Below are 26450 nucleotides of genomic sequence, written 5' to 3'. Positions count from 1 at the left end.
GGAGGCTTCAGGGATAGGCCTCTGGGAGCAATACTCGTCCACGTGCCAATTCTCAACAAGGCTTCCAGCAGAGGTTTTAGGGACCACCCAGTCAATGGAATCGTGGTCAGTATCCTCAGCGCAACCAGAACCAGCAGCAGAATGCCAATCAACGTCCTCAGTAACAGAGTGGTCAGCAGACACCACGACAGGGAGCGCCCAACAACACTCCTATGAAGACTAGTGCCCCTAGCACCCCCAGCAAGTGTTTCTGTTGTGGCAAAGAAGGTCACCTCTCTTACAATTGCCCTGAGAAGCCCAATCAGCAAACCCCTCAAAGGCAGAACAGCTATCAGAAGCCAGCACCCAACACGGGAAAGGTGAATCATGTGTCTACCGAGATGACGCTTGCTGAACCGGAAGTCATGCTCGGTATGTTCAATGTCAACTCAACCCCCGCTTCTGTTCTTTTCGATTCTGGAGCTTCGCATTTATTCATATCACAAGCATTTGTTAGAAACCATAGCATACCATTATGTGCCATGCAAAATCCCATGTTAGTAAACTCACCGGGTGGAAGTATGCAAGCTGCATATCGTTGTCTTCCGACTAGTCTATCCTTAAGGGGGGTAGAGTTTAAAGTGAGCCCCATTGTGTTGAGAGCATCTGGTATAGATGTGATTTTGGGTATGGACTGGATGAAGCAACAACAAGCAGTAATCCAGTGTAAAGAAAAGGTAGTTGTTGTGACCGCACCCAGTGGAGAAAGAATCAGTGTTGATGTTGTAATACAAGCACAGTCAACCACCACAGTGAACCAGCTTGATGATAGCGGCAACAAGGAGGACCCAGTGGTGGATGAATTTCCAGATGTGTTCCCCGATGATTTGCCAGGTATGCCGCCTGACCGTGATATTGAGTTTATTATTGAATTATTACCTGGAACTGCACCTATAGCTAAGCGTCCATATAGAATGGGGGTTAAAGAATTAGAAGAACTTAAGAAACAAATTACGGAGTTACAGGAGAAAGGTTTTATTCGTCCTAGTTCGTCACATTGGGGAGCACCAGTTATATTTGTTGACAAGAAGGATGGTACTCAGAGGATGTGTGTTGATTATCGGTCACTCAATGAGGTTACTATCAAGAACAAGTATCCGTTGCCTAGAATTGATGATTTGTTTGATCAGTTGAGAGGTGCCTGTGTTTTCTCTAAGATTGATCTTCATTCTGGCTACCATCAATTAAGGATTCGTGCAACAGATATACCCAAGACAGCTTTTACTACGAGGTATGGTTTATATGAGTACACTGTTATGTCATTTGGTTTGACCAATGCACCTGCCTACTTTATGTACATGATGAACAAGGTGTTCATGGAGTTTTTGGATAAGTTTGTGGTGGTGTTCATCGATGATATATTGATATTCTCCAAAACAGAAGAAGAGCACGCTGAACATCTGAGGTTGGTGCTGCAGAAGCTCAGAGAACACAAGTTGTATGCCAAGCGAAGCAAGTGTGAATTTTAGTTGAAGGAAGTTTCTTTTCTGGGTCATGTTGTCTCCAACGGTGGAATTGCAGTAGATCCCGGTAAGGTGAAGGATGTGCTGAATTGGAAGCCACCAACAGATGTGGGATAGATACGTAGTTTCTTGGGATTAGCCGGATACTACAGAAGGTTCATTGAAGGTTTCTCTAAGCTTGCTAAGCCAATGACAGCCTTATTGGAGAAAAATGCTAAGTTCGTGTGGTCCGAGAAGTGCCAGGCTAACTTCAAAGAGTTGAAGAAGAGGTTGACTACAGCCCCAGTGTTAACTTTGCCAGACCTGAATAAAAGCTTTTTGATCTATTGTGATGCATCCCGTCAGGGACTTGGATATGTTCTTATGCAAGAAGGCAGAGTAGTGGCTTATGCATCTCGGCAGTTGAAAAAGCATGAGTTAAATTATCCTACTCATGATTTGGAGTTAGCAGCAGTGGTTCATGCTTTGAAGATATGAAGGCATTATCTCGTTGGACATAAGAGTGACATCTATACTGATCACAAAAGTCTGAAGTACATTTTCACTCAGACAGATCTGAATATGAGACAGCGTCGATGGTTAGAGTTGATCAAAGATTATGATTTGGAGATACACTATCATCCTGGGAAGGCAAACGTTGTTGCCGATGCTCTTAGTAGGAAGAGTTATGTCAATGAGGTGCAAGTGACATCGATGTCAAGTGAGTTGTGTGCTGAATTTGAGCGACTGAATTTAGGCTTTGTTACCAATGCAGTGGAGTTGGTGTTGGAGCCTAAATTGGAGCAAGAAATACGTAAGGGACAGTTACAGGATGCAAAGTTGAAGGAGATAGCAGAAAACATAGTGATTGGTAAGGCACCAGGTTTTAGTATGGATGACAATGGAACTCTGTGGTTTGGGAAAAGGTTGTGTGTGCTTGAGGATAAGGCTATACGAGAGGCAATTCTTCGTGAGGCCCATGAGTGTGCTTATTCTATTCATCCTGGAAGTACCAAGATGTATTTGGATTTAAAAGAGAAGTATTGGTGGTACGGACTCAAAAGAGATGTTGCTGAATATGTTGCTTTGTGTGATACCTGTCAGAGAGTCAAGGCTGAACATCAAAGACCTGCAGGATTGTTACAACCAATGAAGATACCTGAGTGGAAGTGGGAAGAAGTTGGTATGGATTTTATAGTTGGGTTACCACGTACTCAGAGAGGTTATGATTCAATCTGGGTAATAGTAGATCGGTTAACTAAGGTTGCCCACTTCTTACTGGTTAAGACTACCTATACTGGACCCCAATTGGCTGCGCTATATATGGAGAGAATAGTTTGTCTACATGGGGTTCCCAAGAAAATTGTGTCTGATCGAGGTACCCAATTTACATCTCATTTTTGGCAGCAAGTACATAGTTCGTTGGGAACCAAGTTGAATTTTAGTACAGCATATCATCCTCAGACAGATGGGCAAACTAAGAGAATTAATCAGATATTGGAGGATATGTTGAGGGCTTGTGCGTTGCAGTATGGAACAAGTTGGGACAAGAGTTTGCCTTATGTAGAGTTCTCGTACAACAACAGTTATCAGAAAAGTCTCAATATGGCACCTTTCGAAGCTTTGTATGGACGAAAGTGTAGAACCTCGTTGTTTTGGAATCAAACGGGAGAAACTCAAGTGTTTGGACCAGATGTTTTGAGAGATGCAGAAGAGCAAGTAAGGATGATCAGGATAACTTGAGAGTGGCTTAGTCTCGACAAAAGAGCTATGCCGACACTAGAAGAAGAGCATTGGTTTTTGAAGTAGGTGATTATGTGTACTTGAAGGTGTCACCTATGAGAAGTGTGAGAAGGTTTAACATGAAGGAAAAGTTAGCACCAAGGTATATTGGACCTTTCAAGGTTTTAGAGAGACGTGGAGAGGTAGCTTATCAGTTGGAATTGCCTGAGAGTTTGTCAGGTGTGCACGATGTGTTCCATGTATCTCAGCTAAAGAAGTGTTTGCGTGTACCTAAGGAACAGATACCATTAGAAGAGCTTACAGTTAAGGAAGATCTCACTTATGAGGAGTTTCCAGTAAGGATTTTGGAGACAGCAGAAAGAGTTACAAGGAGCCGAGTCATAAAGATGTGCAAGGTTCAGTGGAATCGGTATACAGTAGATGAGGCTACTTGGGAAAGAGAAGATGATCTAAGGAAAACATATCCACAGTTATTTGAGTAAGCATCGTCCGAATCTCGAGGACGAGATTCATTTTAAGGGGGGTAGAATTGTAACACCCTAAATTTTACAACATTTTTAAATAGGGGAAATTGATTTGTTAAGCATTTTATGGGTATTTGAATTCAGGAAATAATAATTTTATTAGGAATAAAATCAAATATAGGTTGACAACCATGAATGTGCATACATGCCACTGCATACTATTTTGAATTTCTTGGTTGAAGTCGGATTTTGAATTGAGTTGAAATTGCATTTCGAATTTGTTTTGAAGAAAAATCCGAAAAAGAAAAGAATAATTTTCTTCTCCTCCTTCTTTTCGGCCCGAAGGCCTACTGCCACGGCCCATTCCATTTCTTTCCGCGTGGCCCATTTTCTTTCCAGGCCGCTGCTTTCCTTTTCTCCCTGGCGAAGCGCGCGGCCCAGCGCTGCTGCCGCCGGCCCACGCATCGCTCCGCGCAAGCGTCGTTCCCTGCCGCTCCCGCTGATCGCGCAAGTGTCGTTCCCCACCGCTGACCAGCCAGGCCCGCTGGTTAGGCTCTTCTTCCTCGCGTCATAGCTGAGCCGGACACCATCTCTGTCGATGCCGTCGTGTCCGACCCTGCCACGCCTCGGTGCCATGATTCTCAAGTCATCCCGCGCCCCATAAATAGCGGCCACGCCCCTCCTCTCTCCCCTATCTCATCTAGCGTCCGTTTTCTTCGCCAAACAGCTGCAGCCGAGCTCTGATCCAGCGCCGTCGCCGACCTCCGCTGTCAACTCGCGCCGGACCGCCTCAACTGCATCTCGCTCTCGGTGCTCGGGTCCGGTGAGTTCGCCGTTCCTTCCTCTCTCCCTTTGTCTTTTTCTTTCGACGTGGAGTGCGCTGCAAGCCGTGTACCGTGAGCTCCAGCAAGCTAGCCATGGCGCCGCCGTGATTCCAGCCGCCGTCGGTACTGTGCCGGTGATTTCTTTTTTTTATTTATTTATTTCCGCTGGATCGATTCTCATCCGTCGGTTTCTAATCCAACGGCTCATAAATGAAGATACCCCTTCGCTGCCTATCTTTCAAATACGCCCTTATAAATATTCCAGATTCAACCCGCGGTCCTTTGCGCATTTTACAGTTTACGTTTCTTTCTTTCGAAAGCGTATTTTCTTTCGGATGGGCTGAAATACGTTTTCAATTATTTACAGATTTGCCATTCAATTTGTTTTAGTCGTAAAATCTTCGTTTTAACTCCGATTACATCTGTTCAAGTTGCATTGGGTTCGTAATTAAGTAATCTACACATTTATGCTACTGTAAAGTAGGTTTCCAACTTTTATAATTCGAGCTTAGATCTAATCTATTATTTGTCTATAGGAAATCTTGTTTAAACCATAACTTTTCCGTTTTAGATCCGATTTTTGTGATCTTCGCGTCTGTGTGTTCATAGCGAGACGTAGATTCGTTTTCTAAACTTTTCATCTTGATTCTTTGCTGTTGGTGTACTATTCTAATCTGTAGCCTTGTTTGCTTTGTATGATTGCTCCTGGATGCGTGTATGTTGCTGTGGTTATCGAGTATAGACGGTGAGCAGTTCTCGGAGGATCAAGGGTACGACTTTGCCGAGCAGGACCAGCAGGTGTACATTGCTCAAGGCAAGTATAGCATGGGATCATCCTTGTTTCCTATTCACTTTAAATCATTAAATTCATATTGCATGTGTCTTCTTGTCAGGAATTTCCTAGAATTGGACTATTGCCTTGTCACCTATGGGTTATGCATATGGGTAGCTTTGCTAGAGCTCAGTTAAACCATGATCTTGTAACTTGACTAATGGTATATGCAATAAACATAAAATGTGATTTTTTAGCAACATGGAAACAGGGGGCTGGAGTGTTTAGCTACTTTCTAAATGCTTCAGATTTCTCTCCCTAAGGACTTATCTGTAAGTGATCATCCGAGACTTACAGTACAGCTGTGAGAGCTACATGGCTCTGGCTTTAGCTCAGTATAAGGACCTTTTCTAGCTTGTTAGTGGTTACCTTCATTGGCGTAAGAATGGCTTGCCGAATTAGGTATAGAGCGGCCTCTGGCCTTATGTGTATAGGCTGCGTGTTAATATGCCATCGGGAAGGGGGGCTCTATATCTGTTTGCCGAGTGAATCTAATGGCCCTAACTTATTAGACGAACCTTTGAAAGGCTTCATAGTGACCCCTGCCTTCTCACCTTGGAAGTGTTTTGGGAGTTATAAACCCGGGCATATGGGAATCATGACTCACAGTGAAAGTGTACAACCTCTGCAGAGTGTAAAACTGGTATATCAACCGTGCTCACGGTCACGAGCGGCCTTGGAACATTTATGGAATAGATGATCACTAAGTAATATCTGTTTATGCTATTCATTACTCATGTTTACATTTGATCATGTGTTCTACTTTGGGGACTGAAACACTTTGATGCTACTCATAAGCTAAAATTGTGACAACTAAAAGCTGACCGCTGTTAAGCCTATGTCTAGCCTTTTAAGCCTCATGAACCCCGTGTTACACTTGTTGAGTACGATATGTACTTACGCTTGTTTATTTTCACTATTTGGATAAAAATCCCGGATGGGTAACAGATGACCCAGAGAATGATGATTTCCCTGAGGACTACTAGACTTGTGGTCAACCAGTCGACGTCCCTGTGAATTGGAGCTTCCGCGATAGATCTTTATATTATTTGTGCTATACTTATGTAATAACTCTGTCTTGTTCGTGATGTAATAAACATTGGAGATGATACTATTCATAATTTGTCGGCTTATGTGTGTGACTGATCTCTGGGCGCACATAAGGTTATGCACCCCATTTTATCCTTAAAATTGGGTGTGACATAAAAGCAGACCACCTTGTGTGAAGAATTACCTGCTTCTAGCACAGTAGAATTAACTAATCTTCGTCACTCTTGCTAAAGTTCCCAGCCATGTATCCATTGCCATCAGAAGACGAGCTGAAGCTCCAACATGGACCTATGTTCTTTGTAGATGGCTGTGATGGGAGAAATGAATCTTGAAATGTTCCTGTATTTTGAAATGGCACCAAACAATGCAGTCCCAAGCTACCAAGATTTGGTCAGGGAGTTGTTGATCAGCACAGCAGCAAGCAGTTCCGCTTGCATCGAAGGATGGCATAAAACAGGTCCCCTCCATTGCCATCAATCTGCCTACATGGCAAAAATGGAACCAATAAACAAATATGTGTGCCCGGATAATGCCACGGAGAAATAATCAAGTGACCTATAGCAGCGGAAAAGTTAGAAAATGATTCTGCCCTACTCCTATGCTACAACTATCAGTTTTCAATTTCATGACACTGACATATGAACCTACAATTTAGATTCAGAAATATATAAGCTGGGTACCCTTGATCCATAATTAAGTGCCCAACCTTATTTTGTGTCTCAACCCCCAAAACATAGCTTCGGATGCGTAATATTTCATTAGTTAGTGATTCTCTTATTCACATGGTCGAACATTCAAATACACTATTCTGCAATTCCACCAGCACTAATGTAAAAAAGAACACACATAACTGACCAACCAATTGCACTAAATGCCTAGGTGAAGACTGGCACGGAAAATAGGCGAGCTGAGAGCAAGAACGCACCACCTTGTCGCAACAATGCCCTCCTCAAGCGATCGCTCGTGAACCTTGCTGGTGGCCGGCCGACCGGCGCCGGCTCATCTCGCTGAAGAAGAGAAGGATGCAGGCACGCACGACCAAGGTGGGGGACGGGGGATTGGGAGGGGGCCGTCACTCCGCCGCAACAACAGCCGCTGGTCGCGCGCGGAGGCTCAGGCTCCGCGGCTTCCGCAACATCTCGATCAACGATTCTGCCTGGGCAATAGGAAACGGAAGCACAATTAGTCTGCGATTCGCATAGGGTTAAGCTGAGATGGGCGAATTGATTAGATATTTTTGTTGAACGCAGGGAATGTGACATGGTGTGTACCTTGGTTTTGAGCCTGGTGTTGTGCGACGTAGGCGGGATGCGCGGCGCGGCCTCGTCATCGGCAAGGCGCGCGTGGAGGGAGGTGGCCTCATCCCCGGCGGCGGCGACGGCGGCGTGGACTTGGAGGCGATGCTCGGCATCCATCCAAGCGGCGCGGTGGCCCGTGAAGATCTCGGAGGCACGGGCATCCTGGATCGGCGTCGGCGAGGCGCGCTTTTAGGGAGCCAGCCTCGTCACCGGTGTATCCCGTAGCAACTGCATCAACGCGCGGGCACGAAGAAAGTTACGATCGAGCGCGGGAGCCGGGCGGGTGCGTGCGGTGGTGGCAGTGGTGAGGGTGGACGGGATAGAGTGAGGGGTGCGGTATCGCACCAAAAGGACGCAACATACGGGAGATGTCATGGGATCGCACGTGGAGAGGTAGACCCAAAATAAATGTTGCACCAAAAAGTGTCCACGCTTTATTCTTTTTTGTTGTAGGAGATTTTGTCCCCTCTCGTCGTACCTTTTTGTCGCCACACTACTACAGAATGGACTTGTTGTCCCGGGCGGTAACAGCCTTTAGTCCCAGTTACCGCGCCGGGACAACGATCCCGGGACTAAAGGTGGAACCTTCAGTCCCGGGTCATCGAGCCGGGACTAAAGAGGGACCTTTAGTCCTGGTTGGTAACGCCAACCGGGACTAAAGGCCCTCTAGCCGAGCGAACCTGGCGCATCCTTTAGTCCCGGTTGGTAACACCAACCGGGACTAAAGGTTCCTTTTCTTTTTCTTTTTTTTTTGTTTAATTTGTTTTCAGTTCAGTTACACGTATTTGTTTAATATATAATATGTTTTTATGTACGTATTCTACGCTGCTAATATAAATACACGCATGCGTATAATTACATCTAATTCTCATCTTGAGCATTATTATATTCGAATAAAGTATGAAACTATATATATTATAGATATATATATATGTATATATACAACACTTTCATAATCTTGTTCTCGAAAATAACGATATCAATAAACATTTAATTTACATCATTTTTTCCTTAAGATCAAAGTAGAACTCGCCGTTGGGATTTAGCACTTTTTCTAGAAGATATCCTGCTATTGACTCTTGAACTGCTTTCAGATGGTCTTTTTGCATGACCCTTCGTTTCAACCATTCAGTCTTGCATTTGAAATAAAAGGAAAAGTATTAATACACATATATGTATATATATTCATTTAAAAATAAATAAAAATTGATATATACGTACTCTGAGGACATCTTTAGGAGTTCTTCTTATGTGCGCAGTGATAAATTCACAAACGTAGTATCCACACAAGTTATTTCCTGGTTCCTGCCGCAAACACCACTGTACGAGAAGAAGATTATTCTCATCATCTCACACGTAAATTGAAGTACGATATAGTAATTAAACACGTGGGGAAGTGTATATAGTACAACTTACTGGTATTTCAACTACATTAAGTGGTGCCTTGCAATCCTTACGATGTTGCCGAATAAACTCTTTCCAAACCCTGTGCGACCAATAATGTACGATCGTTAATAAATTATGGCAAAGTCTATTCAATAATAGTTGTGCGCGAGAGATCAAAATTACCCTTGGATAATGTCTATCATATCTTGGTATAGTGCTTGTTCTTTTCTCAACGAGTCAAAGATTAGTAACCGACTTGAGTTTAACTCAATGACAATGAGTATCCAGTGAAAACTGCATTGGTTTATACACACACGTACATGCATATAAGTTGTATTGATATTACATAAAATGTGTAGACTACATTATTATTAACACTTACTCAAAGTTGTACGGGAAAAGTATTGTTGTCTTGTCGTGCTGCTTCACGAAGAACATCATGATATTCTCCTGTGCTTCAGATACCCATCGCTCCTTGACAATAATACCGGTTTTGAATATGATATAAGGATCAATGAAGCCAACACTGGTGTCTTGTATTCTTTGGAGCTCTGACATCTGGAATCTGTATATAAATATAAGTTACATGTGAGGATAATTATATACACGTACGCATGGAAGTGAGTTTATTAAATAAAAGTAAGAATCACTTACAAACAAAAGGAGCTAATGATTGATTTATCCAGAGCGTCCATGTGGTATAGTTGATGCAATTCTTCAAAACTAATATGTAAGATGTCATCGCCACGGAAGTAATGATGGTCTCTAAATCTGACAAAGATCCACTGCTCACCCCTGCCACACGCCTGCATGTACCACTTGTTGAGCAAGTACATTTGCGTACCCAATTCATTCAGAGCCGCAGGGTTGTACAGACTTTTGCCATATTTATAAGTCTTCCAGGTATCAACTTCCAGGTTCTGGATTGGAGCTTTGCCCGTCAATTGATCCAAGGTTAAACCAGTATCTTGAAAAAAAGCATTAAGGGCTTGAACCAACACTTCTCCAGAGTTGTCTGGTCGATAGACTTCTATGTTGGAACCATATTGATTAGCAACAACAAGATTTTGCATTGGTTGCTTCTGTTGTCCGAGCTGTGGGACATCCTTCCCTGATGCTCTTTTCCTTTTCTTATCTGCATCATGTGACTTCACGAGGGAGCGGTCATAGTCTGATAGTGGCGAAGGCTTACGAAGTTCAATCATCTTTTTCTTGTGAGCATCGACCTTCTGCCTCAGCACCTCTCGTGGTAGGTAAAAGTACGGCTTCTCCTTAAGCTTCGCTTGACTCTTCTTTTTGGTATCTATAAAAAAATCTTTCACTTTTTTGTCTTCTTCAGCTGCTATTTGCTCATCAGTTTTTTCAGAAAGTATTTCTTGAGAAATAACTCTTTTTCTCGGGGTCTTCTTTGCCGCCGGGACCTTAGACATCTTTGTAGTGCGTCGTTGTGGAGGGGGTGGGGACGGTGTTGGAGACCGACGTGGAGGCGATGTGGCCGGTGTTGGTGGAGACCGGCGTGGAGGCGTTGGAGATCGTTGTGGAGGCGGTGGGGCCGGTGTAGGAGTTGGAGATCGTCGTGGAGGCGATGGGGCCGGTGTAGGAGTTGGCGATCGTCGTGGGGATGAAGTCGTCTCGCCCCCCGCGACGCTGTGATGAGATGGGGAATGAATGATTAGGCTAGGCTGGGGGGAGACCCTGCTACAAAAACAAGTTGTGTGTCAATTATTTTTTAAGCCAATAGAAAATTAATGGAAAATAATATTTCATTCACTTTCATTCGTACCTAGGGTGAGGTAGGGGAAGCGGTGGCGCCCCAGGAATGATGATGAAGCGTTTGCGCCATTGAATAAATGTCTTTTCTGCTTCTCCTAGTGTCTTCTCCCCATCACCGCCTTCAATGTCAAGAGGAACATTGCTGTAACCTTTGAGCACTCTATCGACCGAGACGCTAGCATATCCAGGTTGAATAACTGACCCATGGATTCTTGGTGTCTTCGTTCGGTCTATTGGAGATACAACCCCGACAGCCACCATGATTGATGCATTATTACCATCTGGAATGTGCAGCTCACATGTTGTTAGAGGCTCGGTAATGTCATCAACAGGGAAGCGCAACCCAGCGTCATCTTGAATAACTGGCAGCTCCGTAGAAGCACAACTACTTTTCATCTAACCAACGGGGCTAATGGTGACTCCCTGGCGTTGATTGCGATTGCATTTGACTCATTGCTAGCTGCACTTGCCTCTTGATCTCCTCCTGCATTCTTGCCTCAAGAGATTTTTCTCGTTCACGTGATTCAAGCAATGCTTGTCGTGACTCGTCAACAAATTGCTCCAATGCACGGATTCGTTCTGCCTCCTCATCCTTCTTTCTTTGGCGGCTTCTGTAGGTATCCTTGTCTGCTGGGAATGCGTGTAGCCACGGAACCGCCCCATAGCCTCTTGTTCGACCACCGTGTTCGGGATTCTCTAGTGCATATGTCAATTCATCCTTCTCTCTGTTGGGCTTGAAAACACCACTATCAGCTTCTTCCCTAGCACGAGCTAGTCTCTGTGTTGCTCTCTCAATTTTTTGGCCGAAAATTAGCTTGCTAGTGTCTAGGTCTAGGCTTCCCCCATGAGCGTAGAACCAATTCTTCGCGCGTTGAGGCCAGTTCTTCTCTATTGTTTCAGGTATGATTCCCTTGGCAGTAATCTCTGCTTCTAGGTTCTGCCACTTGGGAATAGCACTCTTATAACCACCTGATCCCATGCGATGATGGTATTGCTTCTGTCGGGCATTCTGCCGATTCCTCATCACACGTTCCTCACTGTCTTGGGATGTCTTGTATTCTACAAAGGCATCCCAATGGGACTCCAACTTGACAAACGCCTTAGCATTGAAATTCGGCGTAGCATTCTTCAAGATAAACTTTTTATACAATGTCTTCTTCCAACTCTGGAACAATGTTGCCATCTTCTTCATTGTCCAATCCCTCACTAGCTCCTTCAAAGCATCATCTGCTTGTAATGTGAAATGTTGAGTGATATCTCTCCAAGCTAGGTTCTTGTCACGATCAGATACAAAACTAACATTAGGAGCGGATATCTTCTGCTTCCATTTACGAGCACTAACTGGGATCCTATCCCTTACAACGAACCCACATTGATTGACATATGTCTGAGCATGTGGTCCCAATGGTTTGCCGGTGTCGGTGTCGAATTCTGATATTATGAAACGGCCCTCTAATGGCTTTTTTGGCCCTCGGACTTTCCTACTTTTGTCGGTGGTTGATGTAGATCCAGAGACCGGCTACATGAGTAGAAACACAACGATTAACAACAAATATACGTACGCATGCATCTATAAGAGATGATAGATAATCGAATATACCTCGCCAGTATTTTCTTGCGCGACAATTTGTTGATCTTCAACCACCGGCATATTCAGGATATCCTCATAATCAGCAAAGTACTGACTCGTGTCATCTACATCCACATTGGTGCCGGCGTTGATAATATCCGCCATTATGTCATCACTCAAGTTATCATTCGGAGCAGCCATTTGTATCTTCAAGATAACACATAGATAGAATTACTATGGTACATAATATAAGTACATGTGATAACACATATAGAATTACTAAATCCAATTAAATATAATAACACATAATATTTCATCAACATGGAAATAAGTACATGTATATATATACACATAGAATGATACAATATATTTTCTCTCTCTCTCAACACATAGAAATAAGTGCATATGTCTATATATCTCTAGATATGCATGTGATACACATAGAATGTCTCTCTAGATACAATTTTCTCTCTCTCAACACATGAAAATAAGTACATGTATATATACATATAGAAATAATTAAGTACATATGTATACATATAGAATCTATCTCTAGATATAATATATATAGAGAGATAGAATATATAATTACTAAATCCAATTAAATAAATCTAACATGAAATTAGATAAACTAGTAAGATAATACATTTTAATCTAACATATATCAAAAACTATAATAAAAAACTATCTAAAAAAACTATCTAAATAAAATACTAATTAAATTTTAATACATTTAAATCTAATATATCAAAAACTATCTAAAAATAACTAAAAACTAACAATAAACTACATGTACTTATTTTAATCTAACATACAGCCGAGACTTTGTAAAAAAAATCTAAAAAAAAAGCCGATCGAGAGCAGCAGATCATATCGAGTTCGATCGACGGAGGCCGTACGGCGTGGGCGCGCGGGAAGCGTCGGCGACGGATGGTGGGGTCGGGTGCGGCGGCGGAGACGGGATGCGCGATGCGGGCCTGGAGAATGGCGCGGCCGGGCGGGGGTAGACGACGACGGCGGCGCGGCAGAGACGAGCTCGACGACGGCGGATGGCGCGGCCAGGCGGGCGGCTGAGCGACGGAGGCGAGATCGAAGATGAACAGAACAGACTTCGATATATATAGCCTGCGACCCTTTAGTCCCGGCTGGTAACACCAGCCGGGACTAAAGGGCATTTAGTCCCGGCTGGTAATACCAACCGGGACTAAAGGTCCAACCCTTTAGTCCCGGTTGGTCTTACCAGCCGGGACTAAATGTCCTTTAGTCTCGGCTCGTGTTGCCAGCCGGGACTAAAGGTATTTTTTAGCGGGCACCGAAATTGCCGCCCACCCTTTAGTCCCGGTTCTTGGTCTGGGCCGGGACTGAAGCCCTGAAAAATTTGCCAACCCGCCAGCGTAATTGGAAAGGCCTGGGATTTTGTTTTTGTTTAATACTAGGTTAATCAATTAATTCCATAGCAACTTCAATACTTTGCAATATTTATTTTAAAAAATACTATTGATTAACTAATTATTTATTGTAAATAGGAAAATTTTGTAACCTAAAGTTTTTAATTTCTTTTATGAATATAGAATATAAATGTTACTAATACTAAGTATTTTGTTAATGCAAAAATATATTTCTAACTTAAAATTAATAAAACTAATATTATTCGATAGGAAATTTATTATCACATTATTGTAACGTCAATGTTTCAATTTTTTCTCGGTTTTTGACCAAAATTGACAGGAATTTTTTGTTGAACCTATAAAAATAGAGAAAATGTAGTATTTTTTGTTCTACAGCTTTCTCAAATGAAAAATGGCCTATATAAGGATTGTATATATTGATGAGCTTAACAAACTCGGTATTCAAAACTTTTCAATTTGAGACAATCTAGGGTCCCGAAAACTAGTTTGTAGGCGTTGAAATTTAAAAATCACAAATTTGAACCGTCCAAACTTTCTCAAATGGAAAGTTGACCAAAACAACAATTGTAGATATTTTTGAGTTTAACAAACTTGGTATTCAAAACTTTTCAATTTGAAGTCATTTAGAGTTCATAATACTAGAGTCAAAGTGTTGTTTTTTTATTTGACCAAATTTGACTTGGTCAAACTTGCTCAAATGAGACACTAAATGACCTCAGATGAAAAAACTCTGAATACCAAGTTTGATCATCTCAGAAAGATCTACAATTGTTACATAGCTCATTTTCCCATTTGAGAAATTTTTATCAAACACTAGTCACAACTTCTTGAATCTCATATATACTTTCTAAAACTATGTCACACACTTGTGAAATTTGAACTACATTTTGTTCAAGCTTTCTCAAATGAAAAATGGCCTATATAAGGATTGTATATATTGATGAGCTTAACAAACTCGGTATTCAAAACTTTTCAATTTGAGACAATCTAGGGTCCCGAAAACTCTGAATACCAAGTTTGATCATCTCAGCAAGATCTACAATTGTGAAGTCATAACATATTACATAATATCCGTCTCTAAAACATAATATATTAAACATGCATCGTTGTATCATGCGGGCACAACAGTGAATTTCTTCTTGACGTATGACCCTTGGTTATGATCTTGTCGTAACCATGGAGTGTCTTCATCATTTAACATGATGCTTGGATCTTTCTTCACTATGAAGGGTGGAATTCGGACATTTCTTTCGTAATCTTCTGACATGTCTGACTTGTCTTCAATTCCCACTATATTTATTTTCCCAGAAAGAATTATGTGGCGCTTTGGCTCATTGATCATTGAGTTGATGTCTTCGTTTTTTCCTCTCTTTGATTTTGTAGACATGTCTTTCACATAGAACATCTGACTCACATCGGCAGCAAGGATGAATGGTTCCTCTTTGTACCCAATATTGTTGAGGTCCACTGTTGTCATTCCATACTCTTTGTCGACTGTTACCCCTCCTCCGGTCAGCTTCACCCATTGGCACCGGAACAAAGGGACTTTAAAATTAGGTGCGTAGTCTAGTTCCCATATCTCTTCTATGCGGCCATAATATGTTTGTATATTCCCATTTGGATCTGTTCCATCTATGCGAACACCACTATTTTGATTGGTGCTCCTTTTATCTTGGGCAACTGTGTAAAATGTATTCCCATTTATCTCGTACTCTTGGTATGTGAGGATATGCCACGATGGCTGCCTAGCCAACAAATACAGTTGCTCATCAATATTGTCATCGCCTTGACATTCTTTTCGCAACCAACCACTGAAACTTTCCATGTGCTGACGCCTAATCCAAGCTTCAGTCTTCCCTGGAAATTTGGATCGTAAGAACTCCTTATGTATCTCGATGTACGGATACACCAATGACGAGTTCTGAAGAACTGTGTAGTGTGCTTTATTGAAATAATCGTCTTCCATGCCGATATATGTTTTCTTCCCTAAAGTTCCTTTACCACTAAGTCGCCCCTCGTGTCGTGATTCGGGAACACCAATCGGGGCAAGGTCAGGAATAAAGTCAACACAGAACTCAATGACCTCCTCTGTTCCATAGCCCTGGGCAATGCTTCCTTCAGGCTTAGAACGGACTTTCACATATTTCTTCAAGACTCCCATAAACCTCTCGAAGGGGAACATGTTATGTAAGAACACAGGTCCAAGAATACTAATCTCCTTCACCAAATGAACTAGGATGTGTGTCATGATATTAAAGAAGGATGGAGGGAACACCAACTCAAAGCTGACAAGACATTGAACCACATCATTCTGTAGAGTAGCTAGTTCCACTGGATTGATTGCCTTCTGAGAAATTGCATTGAGGAATGCACATAGCTTCACGGTGGCTAGACGTACATGTGGAGGTAGAATTCCTCTTAAAGCAACTGGAAGCAATTGCGTCATAAGCACGTGGCAGTCATGGGACTTTAAGTTTAGGAATTTCTTATCTGGCACATTTATTATACCCTTTATATTGGAGGAGAATCCCGATGGGACCTTGATGCTGCTTAGACATTCGAACATGTTGTCCCTCTCTTCTTTGCTAAGCGTGTAGCTAGCAGGACTTAAGTAATGACGTCCATCATCTGTCTTCTCTGGATGAAGATTGTCTCGTTCTTTCATGCCCTGCAAGTCCTGGCGTGCTTCAAGTGAATCCTTTGGCTTCCCGTACACACCCATGAATCCTAACAGGTTCACACAAAGATTCTTTGTTAGGTGCATCACGTCGATTGCGTTGCGGACCTCTAGGACTTGCCAATAGGGTAGCTCCCAAAAGATGGACTTCTTCTTCCACATGGGTGCGTGTCCCTTAGCATCTTTGGGAACAGATTCACTGCCTTGTCCCTTTCCAAATACTACTTTCACATCCTTGACCATTGCGAGTACATCTTCCCCGGTTCGGTTATGAGGCTTCTTCCGATGGTCTGGCTTACCTTTAAAATGCTTCCCTTTCTTTCTTACTTGGTGATTCAACGGAAGGAATCGACGATGGCCAAGGTACACGACCTTTCGACATCTTTTCAAATATATACTGTCAAGGTCATCAAAACAATGTGTGCATGCATTATATCCTTTGTTTGTCTGACCTAAAAGATTACTTAAAGCAGGCCAATCATTGATTGTTACGAACAACATTGCTCGTAGGTCAAAGTGTTCTTGTTTGTACTCATCCCAGACACGTACACCTGGTTTGTTCCATAAAACTAGAAGTTCTTCAACTAATGGCTTCAGATAGACATCAATATCGTTGCCAGGTTGCCTCGGACCTTGGATGAGGATCGGCATCATAATGAACTTCCGCTTCATACATAACCATGGAGGAAGGTTGTAGATACATAGAGTAACTGGCCAAGTGCTATGACTAGTGCTCTACTCTCCAAAAGGATTCATACCATCTGTACTTAAGGCGAACCTTAAGTTTCTAGCCTCATTTGCAAACTCTGGAAATTCCCTGTCTATCGCTCTCTACTGGGATCCATCAGCTGGGTGTCTCAGCATATTGTCTACCTTACGGTCTTCTTTATACCACCGCAACAACTTTGCATGGTCTTTATTTCTGAACAAACATTTTAAGCGTGGTATTATAGGAGCATACCACATAACCTTGGCAGGGATTTTCTTTCTAGGACGTTGTTCACCCTCGACGTCACCAGGATCATCGCGCCTGATCTTATACCGCGATGCTTTACATACCGGGCATTCATCCAAATTCTCGTATTCATTGCCATGGTAGAGGATGCAGTCATTAGGACATGCATGTATCTTCTGGATTTTTAATCCCAATGGGCAGACAACCTTTTTTGCTTCGTACGTAGTGGTGGGCAATTCATTTGGCTTCGGAAGCATCTTCTTTATGAGGTTCAATAAATTCCCAAATGCCTTGTCGGATATACCATTCTTTGCCTTCCATTGTAGCAATTCTAGTGTTGTACCCAGCTTTTTTTGCCCCTCTTCGGCCGTCGGGTATAGCAACTTCCTATGATCCTCAAGCATGCGCTCGAACTTAACTTTCTCTTTTTCACTTTCCCATTCTTGTTGTGCATCACGAATGGCATCGCCAAGAGCATCACCGAGATCATCTTCTACCGCTACCTCTTCTTCATCTCCCCCCATTGTAGTATCATCAAAGGCACCATACTGAGCAATAATGTCATCAATGTCTAAATCTTCTCCTTCACCTTCTTCCATCATGACCCCGCTTTCTCCATGCTTAGTCCAACATATATAGTTTGACATGAAACCTGACTTAAGCAAATGTGAATGAAGACTCATTGAGCTTGAATATTCCTTTAAATTCTTACATAGGGCACATGGACAGCACATGAAACCATCCCGCTTATTTGCCTCGGCCACACCTAAGAAATAGTGCAAGCCCTCAATAAAGTCTTGGGAGCGGCGATCGGCATTGTACATCCAATGGCGTGACATAATCTGTATTATACGACAAATTATGAAAACCTTGAACATAATTTAGTATTTTATTACACAACATAAATGACACACACACGGTTGATTAATTAACTAAGTCTGGCTACAACGTAAGCAATCCCAACTATCACTAAACAAACTAAAACTACAATGCACTTCAGTAACATAATTATTTCGTGATCGTACGCAACTAAAACAGACAAATCATTCTTCTGTTGAATATCAATAAGCTTCTCCTGCTGGCTCACTGCCTCATCAGCAGCAGCCGCTACCTCAAGCGCACCCAAATTCTGCACGTATGTAGCATAATCTTCCTCCCAGTACCAACCATCGCATCCATTGCCCTCCCACTGTAATTAAAGCCAAAAAATATTTAGTCAAAAATATTCAAGAAAAGCAGGTCAATTAGCCATAAAGATAAAATGCGTAAGAAACTCACATCGCGATCCGGGCACTTGTAGAAAACACGGCCCTTGTTGGGTCCCTGTCTCTTGACTCGGTACTCCATCACAATCTTCTGCTTACACTTGCCGCAGATAATGAGAGGGAGTTCTGGCCTCAGTCGTTTCGCAACCGAACAAGAGGCCGATGATCCGGTACCAGTTGTCATCTACTTTCTATACTTATTTTTGCAAACTAGTGTAAATTTCATATTTTCTAAAATGATATATTTAAACAAAACTAGTACGGATTTCACATGTTTCAATAAATAACCACCCGTACTAGTTGACCTTGCTTACGTGATCATCTCGGCCAGCATTTCTCCACCGGACGGCACCGTACTTGGCCAAGGAAGAGCTCCGATTCTACGAGAAAGAGAACATGGTCTTCCACGACCGTTGCAGCTCTCCCCCGTAGCATCAAAGTTCCTCCTTGACGTCCGTTACCGCTCGGCAGAGAACATGTTGGCCGAGCTGAACACGGTCCGCAAGTTCAACTAGTACGGATTTTCTATAATTTTCTAACTATTTACTAAGTTTTTCATTTCATGGAAAATTTAATTCTAAAAAAAGGCATGATTTCTAAGTAGTTCATTTCATGGAAAAAATAATTCTAAGTGACCTGCTCGATATCGGCGAGCTCGCGGACGTTTAGGTTGCCGAGGATAGTAACATTTGTAGATGACATTTGTAGGTCTGAAGTTATCAAATATCCATCAAATTATAGCTCAAAAACATGTTTCAATAAATAACCATCCGTACTAGTTGACCTTGCTTACGTGATCAACTCGGCGAGCATTTCTCCACCAGACGGCACCGTACTAGGCCAAGGAAGAGCTCCGATTCTACGAGAAAGGGAACACGGTCTTCCACGACCGTTGCCGCTCTCCCTCGTAGAATCAAAGCTCCTCCTTGACGTCCGTTACCGCTCGGCAGAGAACATGCTCGCCGACTTGAACACGGTCCGCAAGTTCAACTAGTACGGATTTTCTACAATTTTCTAAGTTTACATATAAAATCATAATAAAGTCCAACATATAAAGTTACACATGCATCTACATCGCAAAATGAGATAAGCTACTGATAAAACATAAGAGGATTAAGTTTGTTACCTCCAAAATCGAAGAGCAACACCAATGGAGGGGGAGAGAGCAAGAACAACAGCAAGCTGAAAAACAGAGGCAGTGAGTTTGAATGGAATGGCTCAGGCTCGGGGAGGAAGAAATAAGCTGAATTATAGGCCGGGATTATTAGTCCCGGTTAGGGGTCCAAACCGGGACTAAAGATTAATCTTTATTCCCGGGGCATCACCCAAACCGGGACTAAAAGCTTTAGTCCCGGCTGGTATTACCATACCTTTAGTCCCGGTTGGTAATACCAGCCGGGACTAAAGGCCCCTGCCCCGCGGACGACCGTTGGGCAGGGACCTTTAGTCCCGGTTGGTATTACCAACCGGGACTAAAGGGTCCTTTAGTCCCGGGGGCAAAAAATGCCGAAGCTAATGCTAAATTGGGACATCGTTCTAAAGTCTGTTCTCTAGTAGTGCCACCATCAATAATGAGCTCTACATCTGCCCTCAACTATCAGTTGACAACTATTATCAAAGGGCCATATATATATAACTTTAGGCCCACACTACCCTCAAATTGTTTTTGTTATTTTCCTCTAAGGCAGAAACCCTAATTCAAAGTCGTGCTCCTCCTAGAGGTTGTCGATAGCGGTGGACCGGAGCCATTCATCCATGACTACAATGGAGCGGTCACCAAGCTTTACTAGAGTAATTAATTAGTCCATGGGGACATATAAGCAGTGGATAGAGCCGGGTGCATGCATGCAAAGGATGCAGGAGATCCCACGACTAGAGGGGCGGCACAGGCGACAGGGGCTTGTAGAGATGACTAACACGGGACACTGTGGTCTCAAGTGGCAGGAGAGAGACGATATCGCAGCAGAGGACACCATAATGGAGGCGATTGGTGTGTTCCACACAAAATCTTACTCTTCTTCTTGTCTCCTCGTATTCACCCTGGTGACCACTCCCAGAGTAACAATATAGCACAACGGGCTGTGAAAAAGTTTGTTGAATCAGAATGATACACTACCGGAAATGTCAAATTTGCCGAGTGTTTTTATGTTTGTTGAATGTATTCCTTCGGGCACTCGGCGAACAAGTTCTTTGCCGAGTGCTGCACTAAAAACACTAGGCAAAAAAAGCACTCGGTAAAGAGGAGGTTTGCCGAGTGTCAAAAAAAACTCGGCAAAGAGAGGGTTTGCCGAGTGTTTTCTTTTTTGCAATCGGTAAAGAAATAAAATATTTTTTTCTAGGAAAGAAGGAGAAGAAAAAAATGAAAAAAAAACTTTGCCGAGTGCTCAGATCTAGGACACTTGGCAAACAAAAAATATCCTACTTAACCCACCAGCGCCCCACCCCGCTCCCGTCCCCACCCCTTCTTCCCCTCTCCTCCCGGCGCCTAGCGCCCCCTCTCCTCCCGGCCCCCAGCGCCCCTCCTCCCGCCGGCGCCGCCTCCCTCTCCTACTCTCCTGGCCGCTCCTCCTTTCCCCGGCGGCCCCCTCGTCGGATCCACCGCCCCTCCTTTCCCCTGCGGCCCCTCCTTTCCCCGGCGCCCCCTCCTTCCCCGGCGACCCCTCCTTTCCCCGGCGGCCCCTCCTTTCCCCGGCGCCCCCTCCATCCTCGGCGGCCCCTCCTTTCCCCGGCGCCCCCCCTCACCAGATCCGATGCCCACTCCCCGGATCCGGCGCCCCCTCCTTTCCCGGCGGCGTGGCGACGCGGATCTGGCGCCCCTCCTTTCCCCGGCAGCCCCTCCTTTCCCGGAGGCGTGGCGGCGCAGATCCGGCGCCCCCTCCTTTCCCCGGCAACCCCTCCTTCCCCGGCGGCGTGCCGGCGGTGGTGGAGGCAGTGGCATGGGCGGTGGTGGTGGCCGACGGAGCAGGGTGCTTGTTTTTTTTATTTTTTTCAAAAAATGTTTGCTGAGTGTTTTTGGGGCACTCGTCGAAGCCTTTGCCGAGTGCTCGACGATTGACACTTGGCAAACAGCTCTTTGCCATTAAAACCTACGCCAAGTTGTGTTTGCCGAGTGTTACACTCGGCAAACCCTTTGCCGAGTGTTTTTGGAGCTTTGCCGAGTGCCTCCTAGTTTCAGTAGTGATAGTAGCATTTCATGCGGTAGTAGCATTTTGCAATTTTGAGCCATCTTTGGTCATTCGATATAGCTTTGGTTGTCATTTGGTTACTAGCTACTTGGAGAGTGTGCACCCTGTTCGCTTGGGCTTGTTTGGCTTATAAGCCGTACTTTTTTAGCCAACGAACATTATTTTTCTCTTACACCAAATCAACCAACAGTACTTTCAGTCATGGCTTATCAGCCAAATAAGCTCAAGCGAACAGAGCGGTGAAGTGAGATCTCCACTAGCCTTTCATTGCTACTGTACCCAGCATTGTTGGCAGTCGCTGCCATCGGCCTTTAGTGGTGGTGACAGCCCCCACTCTTTTCCCGCTCACTAATCGACCCACTTTATCTATGATTTAGCCCTGATGTATCTACATTCTTGTGGTCCATGGTGGCATGTGTGGTCATAGTGTTCTTGTTGTCAATTACTAGTGATTGGGGGGTCATCAGGTACAATACATGCCATGGCAACAGGATCGCAATGAATTTTAGTGAATGATGTGATAGTGGATGGCTTGCATGTCAAGATAGAATTATAGTGGGATTTATGATTATAGATATAGATATAGATATAGATATAGATATAGATATAGATGATCGATGATAGTTGTATTGTATGCATCTTGTACGCGTAGCATTTTTAATAGAACCAAAAAGGGTAATTTTTTTAGTCCTCCTATAAATGGTATACATAGAAATTTATATTATGCCCATTCGGGCTACCAAATAAATTAAAATGGAAGAAATGCTCTCAGAAAAAAAAAAGTGGGCTAGATGATAGTGTGAGATATACTGGAAGCTCCGAAATTTTCAACTCCCCCAAAAAAATTGAAAAATGTTGTCTATTGCTCATGTTGTCTACTTTGAGTTGGGTTAAGCCCGCGTGCTCCCACACTGATAGGAGGAAGATGAGGGGTTTGAGAAATGATAAGCTCATTCAATGGATGATTTATATGAGTTAATCTCTGAAGGGGCAATTTATCCACCTAATGCACATCATTTAAAAAAGATCATAACTATTTCATATGAACTAGGTTTAAGATAAATTTATACAAAAAATTGTCGAGCATAATGTGATCTAAAAGTTGGTAATTTATGATTTTTTTTTTTCCTTTGGAACCATTTTGGGTCCAAAATAATTAGTAAAATATTCATATGTATTGTTGTAGGTCTAAACGTTGTATAAATTATTTTGTCATCAAGGTGGAGACGTAAAGATATAGGCGCATTTGCTAATTTTTGGTGAGTTTCTTTATTTCTTGGTGATGCTGGTTCTTTTTTCTACTTTTTCTTATGTTTCTATTCTTTTTCACATGGAGAGCGCTACCTATCATTTTTCTATTTACTCTTTCCATTCCAATTTGCAAGAAGTTTTGTTTGGTTGCCTGCGCTGCGCTCACGGCCTAGCTCCGTGCGTGCAGATGCAGCCCACGGCCTGGTTGGAGGGGCACGCAGGATTCGGTGGCTGCCGAGCCTGGCTTAGCTGGGCCAGCGCGCGGCCCACACGGACGCCCCCCCTCACTCAGTTTGCACGCCCAGGCTAGAAAAATCCACGAAACCAAACAAGAACCGGCTTCAGCCTGTCTCAGTTCAGCGTAACAACCAAAACAAACATTTTTTCCTCCTAAACTAAAAAAACAATTTAGAAGTTTTTTCTCTTAAAGTTGAATCATCTTTTTAAGCTACTTTTGTCTAGAAGTTCTAGAATACTTGCTATTTAGACCGGAACATTTTTATTTTCAAGCTAGAACATTCTTCACAATGTTTTTATATAATTTTTTTCATAGAAAAAATATTTGATTTCTATTTTGTAGGACAATTTTTTCTTATTATCTATTAACTCATATTTATTTCCTTTGTGTGCTTTAATCATTTTTTTCCTTTGAGGTCTTGTTGCTTCCTAGGATCTCTTCATTCGTTTTGTCTTCTTATGGGATGCTAGCCCAAAAGCTATCCTAATTGAGAAAGCGTACATGACTCTTTCTTGTGGGCCATGGGCCCGAACAGGCATAACCGAGGAAGTGCAATGGAGGACTTTAGTGGCTAAACCGATACAGGTAGCTCAGCGTCCCCATCTTGATTTCCATGTGAAGCTTGGATGGCCCATAACGGCCCATTTTTCTTTCTTGGGTGCCGGCATTTCTATCAACTGCTCATATAAATGGCCTTCTTTCACCGTCATAAACCCATGCCAACATTCTTTTATTTCTATTTTCTATAAATTTTGCAAAAAATTGAAGTCTCTTTCAAAAAATAGTTGACATGTCTTCATCTCAACTTATCTCTCTCTCCTCTCTTCTTCCATATTCTCACCCTATTGTTGCGCTCTCTCTCTCTCCTATAGCTCCACCGGGTCAAGCCCCCTTTATATATTTTTTCTACATCCATGGTCGAATAAGAAAGTTATGGACTTTTAGATTGTACTTCGTGGTTGAGGAATAAATCACCCACTCAGAGGGTGAAATAAATTCACCACGGAGTGGGAGACTAGGAGGAACATATGTTTTGGCGATTAAATGTGCGATACATCATTCTTCACTCTTTAGGAGGTCCATATGGATTTGACGATTAAGTTGGCAGTACATGATTCCTCGATTCTTTATGGGAATTTTTCAAGTGGTATATATTCTACAGAAAAAAATTAAAAGATAAAAAGTAGAAAAATTAAAATAATCCCCAACACTAGGGGTGTAAACAGACTGGATACCTACGGATAACTACAGTAACCTCTTGTTTGGATTTGGTTACAGATATTTCAGATAAGATTTGAAGGGATATCAACATCATAATATCCACATTTGAGTGTCCGGATGTGGATACCATATCTATGGATTTGGATATGGTACATTTCATATGGATACTAATGTGAGTGTTCGGCTGCTCCATTCACAGCTTGTTTCAGCTTGTTTCAACTTATTCTCTCACACAGAATACTATTAAATCAGCCGAAATCAGCAGAAACTGCACATACAAAGTCTACCATAGTTTAGTGGCCGCGCGGTCTACCGCCCGTGACCATGGACTCCTGCCCATGGCACAGAAAACATGAGTGGTAGTTCATTCTCACGGTGGTTGTTTCTCGCACCATGAAAAGAATCGTCAATTCTCGCAAGGCGTTTGGTGGGATTTTTCGATTTTTGCGGTGGAACGACCACAAATCCGTTTTTAATTGGAAACAAACACTCTCAAAACAAACCAGTGGCAATAAAGCCTACAGAACCCACACATCGTTGATAAAACAAATTACCCTTTAAAAAAGAGAGAGAAGCAAAAAAAAATTCAATGACACCAAACAATTAAAACTCTAGGGTCTTTTGAGCATGGAGGGATTCCTCACTATATCCTCCACCAATTACTGGTACAGTTTTTTAAAGAATTTATCGAACTTTTTTAGTTTTTTCTTTTAGGAAACCGAACTTTTTAGTTGACAGCCACCACAGCGAGAGCCAGTGAGTAGCCCAACGCGTTCACGCGCAGCGTAGCACACGTTCGCTCAAAGAGACATCGAGCGATTGGGCTTGGCCTTCAGGCTTCAGCAGCTATTCATTGGCGCGTATCAACCTCTACTCTACGCTATGCTTGACCGACATAGCTGCCGCCACCATCGCCCCACCGTCTCAATCCTACCTAGTATCATAATCGTTTTATATTTGAAACTAAAAAAAATCACTTGAGCACAAAATTCCACTTTGGTGGTTATTTTGGAAGTCCGTGATCCGCAGCAAAAGGTTTTTTACCTCCATAAGTAGCTCTTGATTCGAAGTTGAACGATTTTGGATCTTGCTTAAAAGTTCTAAGCTTTCAGCTGAAACTATTGGAACTCAATTGAATCATTGGCTTGAAATGAAAATTGTAAGTGGTTAGACGTACATGGTTCGGGCAGCTAGAGAAAACAAACGGACGAACCCAACAGCCTTGCAGCCAGGCTAGGGACATACGGCAGTATAAACCATGTGTTAGAGGAAAAGGAAAAGAAAAATGACTACAGTGGTGCACGGTTCTTGAATTGGTATTCATCTATTCAAAATTAAAGATCTCAGTGACTTCCAAATTGTCTTTGAGTTCTGTCAAACATCTGAAAGTTCACCAGTCCATCTCAACTGAAAGTTCTGATTGTCACCTACAACCTTCTGAATGTCACACGAACCCAATTTGAAGCTTGTACAGCTTGTTTACAAGTCTTAGGACTTGACAGTCTTGAATAGAAAACTCAGAGACTAGGCCCTGAGTTTACGAACAACACAGTCTTTACTCATTGGCGCTTTGCACTACGGCAAACCAAAATATTTGACTCGAGGTTAAATATTTAATGCAAAGCAAAACTGCAAAAGGAATAAAAAAGGCTCGGCAACTGGTTAAGCAGGTCCATGTATCTCATGCACTTGAAAGTTGAAAGTAGAAGAATAAAAGATTTAGCATCGCTATCACAGGGCCACAACATGATCATGAAAAAAAAAATCAATATGACGGTGACACTTGACAGCTGTGAAATATCATGGGATTCATTGTAGAATGAACCAG

The 26450-nt window shown here is 42.8% G+C and overlaps 1 pseudogene; it reads right to left on the bottom strand.

Annotated features, from left to right (window-relative positions):
• Positions 1-18301, bottom strand: part of LOC136550811 (uncharacterized) — a 44292-nt pseudogene extending 25991 nt beyond the window's left edge.
• Positions 18302-26450: the final 8149 nt, after the last annotated feature.

This window comes from Miscanthus floridulus, chromosome 4 (assembly GCF_019320115.1).
Source record: "Miscanthus floridulus cultivar M001 chromosome 4, ASM1932011v1, whole genome shotgun sequence".
Lineage (NCBI taxonomy): Eukaryota > Viridiplantae > Streptophyta > Magnoliopsida > Poales > Poaceae > Miscanthus > Miscanthus floridulus.
This window is presented reverse-complemented; position numbering and strand designations above follow the sequence as displayed.